Raw genomic sequence first — 14,775 nt, 5'->3', positions numbered from 1 at the left:
AACACTGTATGCTTAAAAACTAATAACAAAGAAATCTATTTGTAACGACCACCCTTTCTACACTACTACTACACTCTAAAGGTGGACGCTACTTGACTACTAACTCTACTTAACCGGTATGATTTAAAAATCACATAGAAACTCTACCGAAAAATTTCGGCAGAGTCTCCCCTGTACCGGTGACCATATCCGTAAATACATACAGAGTATACTCAGCCACAGGCGGCTGGAACATATAATTTCACAACCACGCAGTATAATAGCACAATAAAAATATGAAACTACTCTAGCAATGACAAACAAACATATCACTCCAACAATAGGAGGTATCAACCTACAAATGCGGAAATAAACTCAATTTCAATATAACATTAAAAGAGAAATAAAAGAAAAGTCTTGACAATTTTGCCAGCTAATTCTGGATCTCTCCATAGTCCAGTCATCACACACCGTCACAGCATCTCCTTGTCGCTTTCTTCCTTATACTTTAGTTTTTCCTTTATCTGCAGTAGGAGGAAAATAGTATCTATAAGCTAAAAGCTTAGTGAGCGCTATCCTACTCACAAAACTCGATATGCATGTATATAAATAAAAACATGCTAAAACTGAATGCTAACATGTAAAGCTACTCATGCTCATAAATAGCAAAGAAATCAACTAACTGGAAAACTAACATGTATAGCTACTCATGCTCATAAATAGCAAAGAAATCAACTAACTGAAAAACTAAACATGTATAGCTACTCATGCTCATAGATAGCAAAGAAAACAACTAACAGAAAAGCTAACATGTAAAGATAATCATGCTCATAAACCAATAAGGAATCATACTAACTGAAATACTAAACATGTATAGCTAATCATGCTCATAAATAGCAATAAGGGATCATACTAACTGAAATACTAAACATGTATAGCTAATCATAGAACTATCCTGAGTATCAATAGGAAACTGAACTGATACATAAGCTGAACTAATTAATGCTAAACTGAGTCTAACTTGTATTCACCTAACTAATTTGTGAAGTTTTGAAAACTATTTACATAATAGATTAAAATAATAATCATGCTGTTGATGGGCCCGGCAACTGTACTTGCTGTGCGCGCATCCCTAACTAAACTCGGGATTGCAAGTTCCAAGTCTAGTAGGGTTTACTAGGTTATCTAAACCTAGGGACGACTGTGGGAGCTCAACCCAATGGATATCTAATCCAGTACAGTGCCACTGCTGAAAATAAAATACTGATTTCATAGCTAATTTTCTTACCTTGCTTTAACTAGGTTATCTGAACCTAAAACTAGGTTATCTGAACCTAGAGGCGACTGTGGGAGCCCACCCATTGGACATCTAGTCCATAAAAGCTGTAGCAAGACTAAATAAGTTATTTTAAATGCTTCTACTGCATTTACTGAGCTATTAAAATGTCTACTGTAGCATTATATTGAGCTAAGCATTTTATCAAGCACTTGGGGTGCACTAGAACACACCCTACGTACTGAAAATCTGTATACAAAGCTTAACATAAATCTGCATGCCAAGCTTAACAAAAAAATCTGCATATTAAGCCTATCAAAATTTGCATACTTTACTTATAAAAATCTGCATGCTATAAAAATAGAACTGCTCATGTTATTTCAATAGCAAATAGGAAACTAGAACAACTTAAGCATGCTGTGAAAGTAAAACCAATTCAACTACTAAGCATGCAATAGAATCTAGAAAATAAGGAATCGTTGTTGTATGGAATTAACAGAATATCATGCTTCACGGAACCTAAACTAGCTTCAAAGGAACTAACAAATGAAAATCTAACTCTTCTCATATCTAATTTCCTTTATGCAGAATTACGGCAGGTTGAGGAAGATATAAATGAACAATTAAAACCCACCGTAAGCTCCTCTGTCCGTGCCCCTCTTGTAACACAATTTAAGCTATAACCTACTGGAATTTAAGAGAAAACTAGGTGAAGCTTGTTCACAATAATTCTAACATACATAAATCTGTGCACAAATTTATAGCATTCACAGCTCTGTCACAAGGTTCAGCAAGTACTAACTCGTTCATAAAAACAATTCCAGTATGTCAATCTGTTCCAGAGATTTCAGAACAATAGGAAGCTTAAGCATTATCTATCAAGACTAAATCCCCTAGCAATCTGTCCAAACCTTTCGGGAGCAGTGGGAAGGATCCGAACATCACCAAATCCCATAGAATCCATCAACCTCTTGATCCAGAATCCCAAGCTAATTGAAGGAAAATTGCTACTGAAAACCTAAATTTTATAACTGTTCTTCATGCTTAAAATCCCTATCTTCTTTCTTTAGGGTTCATGGCAGTAAGCATCAAAAACAAAACCCCTCAAACTTGCTTCGAAATCCAAAGGAAAACAAGAATCCGAAAGTCATGAAAACGAATCAAAGCTCGAAACAACTCCTACTGCAGGTGAGAAGCAACTCACCTCGGTTCCTTGGACTTACAGCCGGCGAGAAAAATTCTAGGGCTTTAGAGAACTCGAGCTTTCGGTCCCTCCTTGTGCTCACGGCTCCTCCTCGACGAGAGGATCGCAAGGAGATGAAGAAGCCTTTGGATGGGTCTTTGGCCGGCCACCGGAGGTGCCCTAAAGTTCGCTGCGTTTTTCGCCCGAGAAAGCGAGAAAGGGGAGGAAGAATTTAGGTTTTGTGATTAATCCTTAAGTTCTTCCTTTTAATACCCCAAGGTTTCTGTTAACTAGTACTACTTAAATATATTTCGCTATAGGTTTAGTTAAGAAAAGTTCGGCTGGTCTGTTGGTGGGCTGCCTTCTGCTTAAGGCCTAGCGCCTGGGTTCGAAACTTGGCTGCAACCATTTTTCCTTCCTATTTATTTCCTATTCATTAACTACTTCTTAAATAGAATATTTCTCCTTTTTAAATAAGAAACGATCGCTAGCACACCTGGTCAGCCCGGCTTTAACCAAATCCCAGGTCGCGGCTTCGATTCCTCAGCCGCGCACTTTTATTTCCAATTTATTTTACTGTTCCTAACTACTACTTAAATATATATCGCTCCATATATGACTAACAAAACATCCGTAGACCAGATGGTTGGGCTGAGTTCGTTAAGATCTGGTTCGGGTCCGAGGTTTTGGGTTCAAGACCCGACTTCAACACTTTCTTTTTAAAACTTCTTTCTCTTGGTAAAAATACCAAACGAACTCCAAAAATTCCATAAAAATACTCTAAAAATTTCTAAAAATCTGCAAACCTCAAGAACAACAATCCTACTGCATACTTCGGCCAAACAAGAAGAAAACAAAATCCAGAAAAAGGAAAGAAACAAGGAATAAAACCTCGGAGCTATCCTACTGCAGGTGAGTAGCAACTTACAGCATGTTTTTGGATTCAGACCGAGAAGGAGGAGCTGTTAGGGTTCCGGTGGCTTGCGGTTTGGCTTCCTCTTCGTGCTCACAGCCTTCTTCTTGACGAGGGGAGCTTGGATCTGAGAAGAGCTCGCGGAAGGATCCCCTTTGACCGGAGACGAAGCGAGGTCTTCATTTTCGTTCTCGCTCGGGCAGAAACGGCGCACGCGAGAGGTGAGGAGAAAGGTGCCGAATAATGCCTAAGTTCCTCTTTCTTATACTAGGGTTTCATTACAACTTAACTATATTTCGTTATAGATTTAGTTAAGAAAAGTTCGGCTGGTCTGTTGGTTAAGCGAATCCCTGCTTAACCCGAGGTTTCCGGTTCAAACCTTGTCTTGGACATTATTTTTGTCAAGACTTCTTTCGTTTTGTAAAAATATCAAACGACCTCCAAAAATTGCATAAACATACTCTAAAAATTTATAAAAATCTCTAGAATATTTCTATAGCATTTCTAAATATTTTTAAGAACTTTTAGGACTCCTAATGAGGAAAATTGGGTCGTTACAGTGCCCTTCTTCATTGTAGTTATAGCATCGGAACCTTCCTATTGGATCGATCGCACGTGAGGGGGGGATGAATCACGTGGTTTTCAAAAACTCATCTTTTCGGTTTTAAAATCAAAGTATGAACGTAGTGGAAAACTAAAAAAATGAGAACACAAGAAGACACGAGCGGTTTCCTTAGTTTGGAGCCTTCGGTGACTCCTACTCCAAGACATAAGTCCCGCATACCTATCGACAGGTAATCCACTAAAGGCCTCTTCCAGTACCTCCGGAAGAGGAAATTGAGTACAAAGAAAGTTGAATAAGTGCACCACACTACACTTGTCTTTTTACAATAATTAATTATAAAAGAAAATTACTGACGCTTAAAAATCAAAAGTGGGAGTGCTCGTGTTGATGTCGATCTATCGGCCATGATCGGAAGTCCTTAGAGTAGTCATCGAGTGCTGCAGCTTTGCAGCAGAGTCATAGCAGGAGCCCAGAGCAATCAGAACTTCAAATGAACGTGTAGTAGCTCGTATAAGTGTTGTTGTTCAATGCCTTCTCGAGACAGCCTTAAAAAAGGCATGGAAGGCACCTCCAATGAGGCAGATTCGATCATGAATAGCTGGTTCTTATCCACGACTTTGGCCAAAATTTATCCTGGGAAAAGCGCCTTCCATAGTCATGGAAGGCGCCTCGATGAACAGTACGAAGGCGCCTTCCATCTTCGTTGAAGGCATCTTCGGACACTGTTCATCTGAAGGCAAGTTTCTCCTTTTTGCCTTACAAAATAATGTTAGTCCAAAATATCCTACAAAATAAGTATTAGGACAATAATAATGAATAAAATGTAGTAATTAGTTCATGTCCCCCCAAGACTAGGAACTAGTCAAGGTCTTGGTTTAGGGATCCTAAATGGATCTAAACTGGACCAACACCTATTGTCCCTTCAATCAGGATGTGTCCTCACTTGGTCACTCTCCTCCAGTGACTTACCTTAACTTACCATCTTGCCAGACATCCGGTCATCCCATTGACATATCTTGACTTCATGCCAGCTATTCGGTCGACCCGTTGACCTAGCTGGACTTCTTGCCAGATATCTAGTCAGCCTGTTGATCTAGCTAGGCTTCGTATCAGCTATCCGATCAACCCATTGACCTAGCTAGATTTCCTACACACTTAATCAAGTGGTTATATCACAACAAAACCTAACTTAACTTACTTGTTATTTATCAAAACCTGAGTTAGACTATTAGTGCAAACCACACCATTAATCTCCTCGTTTTTGATGCAATGACAACTTAGGTTAAGTTAGGGGGGAATGCAAAAATAGACAAATAATATGGTTTAAGTTATTTAGATTTCGATTTGTCTTAGAGTTTGTTAACTTAATCAACTTAACCCCTTAACCCTCCCCCTTTGGCATTCATCAAAAAATATGAATAGATATTTAAGAAAAAAACGGTACTAAGGAAAGTAAATAAGGAAGCTTTTGACAACAGGATAGTTTTCAGGATAACTTAGGGGAAGAAAAAAAACTCTTATCTTTTTTTTTAAAAGTTGAAAATTTTTAAAGTTAAGGAAAGATAAGTTAAAAAAAATGGTTGGAAATGCTAGGTTTTGTAACAATAATTTTTTTTCAAAACTTGTCAAAAATTATACAAAGTTTTGCAACAATGAAACTCTTTTTTCCCAAAATATTTTGCAAGAATTAAGGTTTGTAATAACTTGTAAAACTTTTCAAAAATAGTATTGGAAGTAGTTTAGAAAAATTTAAACAGTTTTCAAAATAATATTTCAAAACATATGATTTGATAAGTATCAGAATTTTTCAAACATATGATGTTTCAAAACATGTAAAAATAATTCTTATTTGAAGAAAAATTTATTGAATTGTGAGATAATTTTTAGAGATATTGTTGCTCCCCCCGAACCTGATATTTGTTTTTAAAATAATTGAATCATCTATAAATTATCCTTAACTATCTAATCATTAGTTACTAACTAGCTATAAGAAGATAGCAGTGTTCACTTGATTAGTCAAGTTAAGTCATTTTGTCCAGTTAGTATTTGACTAATCTGAATTACTTAACTTGTTTACTATAAATTTGGTATTTAATGCCCAGACTTAAGTTAATGCACTGATATAAGCATCTTAAGTCCAAGCAATCTTCCTATGCATCTCACCCTTTTCTAAGTTTGGCAATCACAAACAAAATATCCCTAATGTGTTGGTGAGATGCTCAAGTCCTAGATCTATAGGAGCATGCTTTTTATGGATTGACCTAGACTAAGGCTAAAAGTGCTTTTCAAAATTCTAAAAATAAGAGAATTTTGAGAAAAGTATAAGTAAAGAGCTTTATCTTAGAATTTGAAAATTTTTTAAAATAATTTTGAAAAATGTTGGTCGTAGTCTATTAAACACATTCCTAACTGACATCGTAAGTTGCTAAATTCACTTTCAGGGAGGGGTTTGGTGAATATGTCAGCTAAATTTGACTTGGATTCCATATAATTGAGTTCAATGTCACCTTTAGTGACATGATCCCCGATAAATTAATGTCTAATTTCAATGTGTTTGGTTCTTGAATGATACACAGAATTTTTTGTTAAATTAATTGAGCTAACATTGTCAACTAGTACTTTCATTTTTGTAAAGTTTAAATTAAAATCTTTTAGAGTGTGCATCATCCATAACAATTGTGCAACGCATTCTCCTATTGCTATATATTCTACCTCAGTAGTAGATAAGGCAACACAGTGTTACTTTCTAATAAACTATCTGACAAATGATGGGCCAAGTAACTGACATCCACCACTTATACTTTTATGGTCTAGTTTACAACCAGCATAGTCTGAGTTAGAGTAACCTAAGAGTTCAAAATTGGATATTCTAGGATACCAAATTCCTACATTTGAGGTTCCTTTTAGATATTTAAAAATTCTTTTTATGTTAGTTAAGTGGGATTCTTTAGCACAAGTTTGATATCTAGCACACATACTAACTGCAAATATAATGTCAGGTCAACTTGTAGTCAAGTATATAAGGCTACCTATGACACTTCTATAGTATTTTATGTCAACTGATTTTCCATTCAGATCATTATCTAAGGTTGTGTTAGTTTCCATTGGAGTTTTTATTTCTTTGGTGTTCTCCATTCTAAATTTTTTAAGTAATTCCTTAATATATTTTTGTTGGTAGACATAATTTCCTTCATTAGTTTGCTTAATTTGTAGACTTAAAAGTAAGTTAGTTTACCTACTAAGCTTATTTCAAATTCTTGTTCCATTAAGGTTATAAATTCTTGTAAAAATTTTGAATTAGTTAAACCAAAGATTATGTCATCTACATATACTTGGACTATAAAGATATATTGGTTGATTGATTTTACAAATAAAATTGGATAAATTTGTCCTTGGTTGAATCCTTTGGAAATTAGGTAGGAGGTTAACCTTTCATACCATGCCCTAGGTGCTTGTTTAAAACCATACAAGGCTTTCTTGAGTTTAAAAACATTGTCAGGATGGTTTAGATTTTCAAACCCAGGTGGTTGACCCACATAAACTTCTTCTTTTATCAGTCCATTTAAAAAGGTAGATTTAACATCCATTTGATAAAGTTTAAATCCCTTATGGGCTGCATAGCTCAGTAGCATTCTGATAGACTCAAGTCTAGCTACTGAGGCACATGTTTCATCATAGTCAAGTACTTCCACTTGACTAAATCTTTTGGCCACTAGTCTAGCCTTATTTCTAATAATTTCTCCACTTTCACTTAGTTTGTTTTTGAACACCCATTTTGTTTCTATGGCCTTTTTATTGTTGGGTGGTGGCACTAATTCCCAGACTTCATTTTTTTCAAATTGGGCTAGTTCTTCCTGCATGACTATGATCCAGTCTGGGTCAAGTAAGGATTCTTCTATCATTTTGGGTTCAATTTTTTAGATCAAGGATATTTGACTTAAATTTATAAATGATGATCTAGTCTGAACTCTTAGGTCTGGGTCACCAATTATTTGGTCAATTGGATGGTTTGAGTTTACTCTTGCAGTTCTAGTAGGTTCCTTTACTTGAGGTTGATCTTCTTCTTTATATTCGTGACTTACATTTTCACTGGCTTCTCCTTTACTATTGTTACCTTGAGTTTGAACCTGGGTCTGTTCTAAGTTTTGGTAGGTCTCTTCAAATCTTACATTAGAGATTTCTTCAATTCTTAGTGTTGCTTTGTTATATACTCTGTATCCTCTACTGTTTAATGAGTAACCTACAAAGATTCCATTTTCTATTTTTGAGATACATTTTCCTAAGTATTCTCTTGTGTTTCGTATGTAGGTCGGGCATTCAAATACTTTAAAGTATTTTATATTAGGTTGTTTATTATAATAGAGTTTAAATGAGGTTTTATTATAAGTTTTATTTATTGTGGTTCTATTTTGTACATAGCAAGCTGTGCTAACAGCTTCTGCCCAAAAATATTTTGGTAGATTATACTCATTTAGCATTGTCCTAGAGGCTTCAAGTAGAGTTCTATTTTTACTTTCTACTATTCTATTTTGTTGGAGTGTCCTAGGGCAAGAAAATTCATGATAATATCCATTTTCAAGGTGGAATTGATTGAAGTTGTGATTTTTAAATTCACTTCTATTATCACTTCTTATTCTTTTAATTTTCTATCCTTTTCATTTTCAATTTGTTTACAAAAATTACTAAATACTTCAAATGTTTCATCCTTACTTTTTAAGAATTTTATCCAGGTCAATCTAGAGTAGTTATCTATTATTACTAGGCAATAAAGGCTCCCACTTATTGATTTGATTCCATGGGAGTCAAATAGGTCTAAGTGCAATAGTTCTAGTATAGAATTGTTTGAAGTTGATTAGTTGACTTGTGAGTTGACTTTGTTTATTTTCCTTGTTGACATGTATTACAAATTGTTGAGTCTAAGTTGGGTAACTTTGGTAAGCCTCTAACTAATCCATTTAATTTACTTAGATTTCTAAAGTTTGTGTGTGACATTCTTCTATGTCATAACTAGATTTCTTCTTTTTGTGTCAAGTGACACTTAAGTGAGGAACCAATTAGGTTAATTTCATAGATATTGTCCTTTCTAAACCCTTTTAGTTTTATGATAGGGTTATCTATGTGCTTAATTAAGTATTATGAGGATAAGAATCTAACCTTATATCTAGAATCACACAATTGATTGATGCTAAGGAGATTGTATTTGAGATTTTCAACAAGTAATACTTTCTTAATAATAAAATCAATTTTGAGTTCAATATTACCTATCCCAATTCTTTGAGTTTGTTGTTGTTTCCAAAGGCAACTATTTCTAAGCTTTTGTATGTTAATTGAGTGAATTTGGTGTGATCCCCAGTCATGTATTTGGAGCAACCACTATCCAATATCCACTTAGTTTCCTCATTAGAACCTTCAGAAATGAGTACGAACTCGTGGCTTGATTCGGGTTCGGACCCGTCTTCCGATTCGTTCTCTGATTCTATTTCGTAAGCCATCAGCACGAGGTAGTTGGAGTGCTTTAGTTCTCCGACGTCTGATTAATCTCCGGATGATTCGTCCCACGTCGCTTTGAGGGCCTTCTTCTTCTTCTTTAAATTCGGGTAGTCAGTCTTGTAGTGCCCCTTCTTGTTGCATCCAAAGCAGGTCACATTTTTATTGGTAGAGTTGGAGGTGGAGTTGATCTTCTGCAAGTCCTTGCTGGTGAAGTTGTTCTTTCTCCCGGTGAACATTTTTCTTACCAAGTTCTCCAGGTGGTCTTTATCATCTAAGTCTAGGTCAGACTCGACTTCAGGTTCTGGCTTGGATTTGGACTTGTCCTTTGATGGCCCTGCAATAAGAGAAAGACCTTTCTCGGATTTAGTGTTAGTCTGTTTGTGCAGTTCTAGTTCATAGAATAATTCATCTAGTTTTAACTTTGACAAGTTCCTCAAAATCTTATAGGCGTCCACGATGGATGCCCACGGTGCATTTAGAGGAAATGCGTTTAAGCCATACCTTATCAGATCCCGATTCTCTAATTGGTAGTTGATTGTGTGGAGTCCGTTAAGGATGTCCTTTATCCTTGTGTGCAGCTGACTAGCAGTCTCACCTTCCTACATTTTGACATTAAATAATTTATATAAAAATAAATCACTCTTTGTTACCTTTGCATCGTTAGTTCCCTTGTGGAGTTCTAAGAGCTTGTCATAAAATTCCTTTCAATTTTCGTGTGGGCCAACGCAGTTCAACTTTTCTTTTGTTAGCTCGCAATGGAATGTATTGAGGGCTTTGAAGTCAATTTGTGCTTTTTTCTTCATTTCCGGATTCCAATTTTCTGGGTCCAATGGAATTCCAGTATTGTGGTCGATTGGAGCCTTGTACCCTTTGATGATGCTGAACCATTAGTCGTAGTTTGTTTTTAGGTAGACCTCCATCTCCTTCTTCCAGTATGGGAAATCATCCCTATTGAAGAGTGGGGGATGTACGGTGTTGTACCCTTCAAGTTGGGTCATTTGAATACTGTAGATAGAAAATTAAAAAGGAGGTGCCAAGACTTGGTCTTGGATTAGTAGAGTTTAAGATTATATAAAAAAAATATGGAGGGGCTCGAGCAGTGTTGCACTAACTTCGAGTTAAAACTAAACGATCGAAAAATAATTTATCTGAATAGGTAAATTTCACCGATTCAAATAGAACAAAAAAAAACTAAAAACCTTCCCCCCAACTTGATTGATGGTTGCACTAAATCAGAACAAAACCAGCTTTGATACCACTTGTTGGATCGATCACACGTGAGAGGGGGGCGGGGTGAATCACGTGGTTTTTAAAAACTCATCCTTTCGGTTTTAAAATCAAAGTACGAACGCAACAGAAAACTAAAAAGAACGAGAACACAAGAAGACACGAGCGGTTAACTTGGTTTGGAACCTTCGGCTGCTCCTACTCCAAGACCCAGGTCCCGCGGACCTATCGATGGGTAATCCACTAAAGTCCTCTTCCAATACCTCCAGAATAGGAAATCGAGTACAAAGAAAGTTGAACAAGTGCAACACATTGCACTTATCCTTTTGTAGTAATTAATTACAAAAGAAAATTATCGACACTTAAAGATCAAAAGTGGGAGTGCTCATTTTGATGTCGGTCTGCCGGCCATGATCGGAAGTCCTCATAGCAGTCATCGGGCGTAGCAGCTTTGCAGCAGAGTCGTAGCAAGAGCCCGGAGCAATCGGAACTTCAAATAAACGTGCAATAGCTCGTAAAAGTGTTGTTGTTCAAGGCCTTCTCGAGATAGCCTTATAAAAGGCATGGAAGGTGCCTCCAATGAGGCAGATTTGATCTTGAACAACCCGGTGTTTATCCATGACTTTGGCCAAAATTTATCCTACAGAAGGCGCCTTCCATAGCCCGCTTGGACTTTTCTCCTCGTGGCAAGTATCCGGTCAATCCCTTTGACCTACTTGGACTTTCTCCAGATGTTTGGTCAACCTTGACCCATCTGGATTTCCTTTTCCTGGCTTCACTCACCAGGACTTCCCTTCTGCCTAGCTTCACTCACTAGGACTTCACATCTGCCTGGCTTCACTCACCAGGACTTTCCTTCTGCCTAGCTTCACTCACTAGGACTTCTCATCTGCCTGACTTCACTCACTAGGACTTTCCTTCTGCCTAGCTTCACTCACTAGGACTTGACATCTGTCTGACTTCACTCACTAGGACTTTCCTTCTGCCTAGCTTCACTCACTAGGACTTCTCATCTGCCTGGCTTCACTCACCAGGACTTTCCTTACTCACCAGGACTTTCCTTCTGCCTAGCTTCACTCACTAGAACTTCTCATCTACCTGGCTTCACTCACCAGGACTTTCCTTACTCACCAGGACTTTCCTTCTGCCTAGCTTCACTCACTAGAACTTCTCATCTGCCTGGCTTCACTCACCAGGACTTTCCTTCTGTCTAGCTTCACTCACTAGGACTTCTCATCTACCTGGCTTCACTCACCAGGACTTCCCTTCTGCCTAGCTTCACTCACTAGGACTTTCCTTCTGCCTAGCTTCACTCACTAGGACTTTCCTTCTGCCTAGCTTTACTCACTAGGTCTTTCACTTGGCTTCACTCACCAGGATTTTCTTCTCTGCCTAACCTCCCAGTTAGGACTTTCACCTAGCTTCACTCACTTGGATTTTCCAGTCAAGTATCCAGTCAACCTTGACCTACTTGATTCTCCTTCACAATCTCCCCACATGAACAATTACACCAGTAATCTCCATGTATTGTCTATATGTATTGTCAAACATCGAAACTCAAACATCAAGACTCGAGCTTAAACCAATTCAAGCTCAGTCAACGATGTCAACCTTGACCTAGGGAATCTTGCACCAACAATCTCTCCTTTTTTGATGTTTGACAATACCTCCTTTAAGTTAGGCTAATCCCATAGCTTTAACTTCCTTCATGCCAATGTATGAATGAGGGTTTCCTTCATTCTTCCCTTTCCTAGAGGGCAAACTCCCTCTATAGGTAATGAAGGTCTAACTTAAACCACACATTCTCCCCCTATTGGCACACATAAATAAATCTCCCCCTGAAGAGTCATTCACCATTGTTCACAACTTCACTCGTTGCGTTCAACAACATAATAACGAAGGTCCCATATCCTTCATTAGTCTGAACGCTCATCCTTGAGCATATACCACTTGGTATATTTACACACGATTCAAATGAAGGTTTCATACCCTTCATTGTCATCAAATGCTCATCCGTGAGCATACACCACTTGAATAATGAAGATATCCATTCTCCATAACATTTAAATGCCCAACTTGAGTATTTTCGCTAAAGAAGGTTAACCACCTTCCAAGGTGTATGAAAAATAGATTTTCATGTCCTTAAAGAGTAACTCCCCCTAAAGACATGCACGTAACTTCTGTCACTGCACCAACAATGACTTGGAATCCCTAAACCTTTAGGAAACCCAAATTTTGAAGTTTTGAGGTTCAAAAATTCAATATTGAAACCAAACATCAACCTAAACCTCTACTTAATCTTACTTAACCAATCCATCCTTGTTTTCATCATGAAAACTCCTCCTAAATATATATAAATGTGTTTTGAGGGGTTAGGAAAGGTTTTATAAACTAAAAATGGTTTAGAATGATGAACATAAACTTTCCCAGCCAAAATCAGCATCCCCAATCGATTGGAGTTGGGTCCCAATCGATTGAACCCTACTGAATCGATCCACTGATCGATTCAGACTATGTGGATCGATCAGCTGATTGATCCAGCGAGCTTCTGCTCATAGGAAAACTCCTCTCAATCGATCGCCCGATCGATTAAGGCACTCCAATCGATCGGGTGATCGATTGGAGATCTGAAAAACTGAAAATTTATTTCAGTGAATTTCATAAACTCCCCAAAAATTCTACAAAAATCGAAAAATCATGAAAATTCATGTAGACATTCCTTAGGGTATATACTTTCAAGAAAAAATAGTTTTCTATGAAAATACTTTCTATTTTTAAAGATTGACATAAACTTGGAAACTTGTAAAACGTTTAGTGTTTTCTTCCAAGTTTGTGCTCAACTATTCAATGATGATTACTATCAAAAGATAGTCTTCATCAAGGTTTTTCCAAAACATATTTAAAATAATTTTCAAAACTAATATCCACCCATATTCTTTGAGCTCAATGCACATGACTTGTACATTAGGTTTCCCAATGATTGGAAAACACATAACTATGTATTCTGATGAACTTAAAACTCAAAAGACCCTAGGTCAAGGTTGACCTAATTGACTGAGCTTGAATTGGTTTAAGCTCGAGTCTTGATGTTTGAGTTTCGATGTTTGACAATACATGTAGACAATACATGGAGATTGTTGGTGCAATTGTTCATCTGGGGAGATTGTGAAGGAGAGTCAAGTAGGTCAAGGTTGACTGGATACTTGACTGAAAAATCCTGGTGAGTGAAGCCAGGTGAAAGTCTTAACTGGGAGGTTAGGCAGAGAAGAAAATCCTGGTTAGTGAAGTTAGGTGAAAGACCTAGTGAGTGAAGCCAGGCAGAAGGAAAGTCCTGGTGAGTGAAGCTAGGCAGAAGGGAAGTCCTGGTGAGTGAAGCCAAGCAGATGAGAAGTCCTAGTGAGTGAAGCTAGGCAGAAGGAAAGTCCTGGTGAGTGAAGCCAGGCAGATGAGAAGTCCTAGTGGGTGAATCTAGGCAGAAGGAAAGTCCTGGTGAGTGAAGCCAGGCAGATGTGAAGTCCTAGTGAGTGAAGTTAGGCAGAAGGAAAGTCCTGGTGAGTGAAGTCAGACAGATGAGAAGTCCTAGTGAGTGAAGCTAGGCAGAAGGAAAGTCCTGGTGAGTGAAGCCAGACAGATGTGAAGTCCTAGTGAGTGAAGCTAGGCAGAAGGAAAGTCCTGGTGAGTGAAGCCAGACAGATGTGAAGTCCTAGTGAGTGAAGCTAGGCAAAAGGAAAGTCCTGGTGAGTGAAGCCAGGTAAAGGAAATCCAGATGGGTCAAGGTTGACTAGACATCTGGAGAAAGTCCAAGTAGGTCAAAGGGATTGACCGGATACTTGGCACAAGGAAAAAAGTCCAAGTGGATCAAAGGGATTGACCGGACACTTGGTGAGAGAGTCCTAGCAGGTCAAGGGTGATCGGATGCTAGGCATGATGTACCAATAGGTCATGGTTGACCAGATGTTGGTTGAGGGGACTTTGGACTTGGTTTTGGGTAAAAACCATGAGCTGGATCGATCAACCGATCGATTGGCTCATGCCCAATCGATCGGCTGATCGATTGGGTGAGTCCCCACGACAAGCATCCTCCCAATCGATAAGTGGATCGATTGGGAGAAGCTCGCGATCACACAGAATAGCTCTGGATC

Source organism: Zingiber officinale, chromosome 6A, assembly GCF_018446385.1.
Source record: "Zingiber officinale cultivar Zhangliang chromosome 6A, Zo_v1.1, whole genome shotgun sequence".
Taxonomy (NCBI): domain Eukaryota; kingdom Viridiplantae; phylum Streptophyta; class Magnoliopsida; order Zingiberales; family Zingiberaceae; genus Zingiber; species Zingiber officinale.
The sequence above is the reverse complement of the archived record's forward strand: the minus strand, read 5'-3'. Positions refer to the sequence as shown.